Here is a 2494-nt window from a genome sequence, read left to right on the forward strand (position 1 = left end):
ACACACACACAGGACACACACACACACAGGACACACACACACACACACTGGACACATACACACACACTGGACACACACACTGGACACACACTTACTGGACACACACACTGGACACAAACACTGAAAATGTTCTTACCACGCTTGACCGTGTGTGTGTGTGTGTGTCCTGTGTGTCTTTTTGTCCAGTTTGTGTGTGTGTGTGTGTGTGTGTCCAGTGTGTGTGTGTTTGTGTCCAGTGTGTGTGTGTTTGTGTCCAGTTTGTGTGAGTGTGAGTGTGTGAGTGTGTGTGTGTGTGTGTGTGTGTGTGTGTGTGTGTGTGTGTGTGTGTGTGTGTGTGTGTGTGTGTGTGTGTGTGTGTGTGTGTGTGTGTGTGTGTGTGTGTGAGTGTGAGTTCAGGTGTATCCCTCAATGACTGTCTGTTTTTCTGCTTACCGCTACAGTGTGGAACATGGTGGAGAGAACAGAATGAAACCTGGACTTAGAAAATGTGAGTGTTGACTGCTGTGAAGAATATGACTAAGAATAAGTCTTAATTCAAGTTAAGTCAAAGACCACCATCATTACTGACTTGGTCATATTAAATATCATCTGTAGTTCTACAGAAGCACAAATCAGGGACACCAACGTTTACAAAGAGTTGCTGTGTGTGTGTGTGTGTGTGTGTGTGTGTGTGTGTGTGTGTAATTAATGTGAATAAGTGTGTATTATATTACCATACAGTATAACATGTGATCATTCAACAAGTCTCAAGTTACCTTAACTTCTCCTTTTGATACCTAGAAACATCTACATTAAATGAATTAGTGAAAAGTGAGTTAACATTCTAATGTGAATGATGATGATTTCTAATATTGTGTCTGGTTTCATCCATCAGATGTCTGTGATCTCACACTGGACCTAAACACAGTAGACAGACTCCTCTCTCTGTCTGAGGAGAACAGAAAGGTGACATGTATGAGAGAGGAGCAGCCGTATCCTGATCACCCAGAGAGATTTGAGGACTGCAGACAGGTGCTGTGTAGAGAGGGTCTGACTGGGCGCTGTTACTGGGAGGTAGAGTGGAGTGGGAGAGAGGTTGATATAGGAGTGACATATAAAGGAATCAGCAGGAGAGGAAGGGGTGAGGACTGTTGGCTTGGATGGAATGACAAGTCCTGGAGTCTGACCTGCTCTGACTACAGTTACATTGCCAGGCATAATAATAACTCCACTACCATAGACGTCCCCTCCTCCAGCTCCCACAGAGTAGGAGTGTATCTGGACTGGTCAGCCGGCACTCTGTCCTTCTATAGAGCCTCCTCTGACACACTGACCCACCTGATCACATTCACCTCCACATTCACTGAGCCCCTCTATCCAGGGTTTTGGGTTTATGATGAATCCTCAGTGTCCCTGAAATAATAACTGGACACTCACACGTGACAGGCTTGTAGACGTCACTCAATCCACCCAAAACAACATGCAGTCTTTCCACAAGACTCCCATGAAGTTATAGTGTGACGTTATGAGTCGACGTTAAAGTAACATTCTCACAACATACTGCACTTGTTTTATCCTGTTTTAGATGTATCCTCTGTTTAAACATTTAAACTCTTACAATAACACTGTTAAAATACCAATGTGATCATTTCTTGTCTTTTATGTTGGAAAAACAAATTGTACAATTATATGTGGACATACGCTCCATAGTTGTACAAGTATATATGGTTATATTGTACTTTTCATAATAAAACATACTTGAAACAAGAAAAAGCATGTTAATTGTGGAAACAATTTCATTATTGATTTTACATTGCTTCTCCCTGTCTCATGTTGTAATGGCTGTCGTGGTGAATGGATGACAAAACGCAGATGGGAATGCTCATTCTTCTATTTAATTAGAATAAAATGAACACGGAAAACAAGAAAGCCTGTCTGTCGGTTTGTCATTTTTTGGACTTACATACAGCAGTGCAAAATCAACAACCCACAAACCCCAGGTGAAAACACACTCCTAATACATGACTCCCAATCAGGAACAACGACATACAGCTGTTCCTGATCGGGAGCCACACAGACTAACAAAGAAACAGAACAACTAGATAAACCATAGAAAACCAACTGTCACAAAATCCATCGTGCTGTTGAAAGGAGGACCAAGGCGCAGCGGGAATATGGATGCTCATATTTTAATTTTTAAAAAAGGAGTAAAGCATCCACTGAAAAAACAATAAACACAACAGGGACAGTCTTACAGGCATACAAAAACGCAGTGCAAGAACAACCACCCACAACCCCAAAGAAAAACACACACACCTATATAGGACTTCCAATCAAAGGCAACTCAACACACCTGCCTTCAATTGGAAGTCCCAATCAACAATACAAACATTCTCATACACAAAACTGCCACGTCCTGACCCCAAAACTAAAACAATAGCTCCATCTGCTGGTCAGGACGTGACAGTACCCCCCCCCCCTAAAGGTGCAGACCCCGGAATGCACCTACCAACAG

The 2494-nt window shown here is 42.5% G+C and overlaps 1 protein-coding gene across 1 annotated transcript in view; it reads left to right on the forward strand.

The window, feature by feature from the left end:
• LOC145866012 (uncharacterized) overlaps positions 1-1908 on the forward strand; it is a 92017-nt gene extending 90109 nt beyond the window's left edge. Inside the window, exons 6-7 of the mRNA XM_082970896.1 lie at positions 1-487; positions 875-1908. The exon at positions 1-487 is cut by the window's left edge and continues 2120 nt beyond it. The gene's annotated coding sequence lies outside the window, so the exon portion shown is untranslated. The remainder of the gene's footprint in view (positions 488-874) is intronic.
• The last annotated feature ends 586 nt before the right edge of the window (positions 1909-2494 follow it).

Source organism: Salmo salar, unplaced genomic scaffold (genome assembly GCF_965601325.2).
Source record: "Salmo salar unplaced genomic scaffold, fSalSal1 ptg000117l, whole genome shotgun sequence".
NCBI classification, from domain to species: domain Eukaryota; kingdom Metazoa; phylum Chordata; class Actinopteri; order Salmoniformes; family Salmonidae; genus Salmo; species Salmo salar.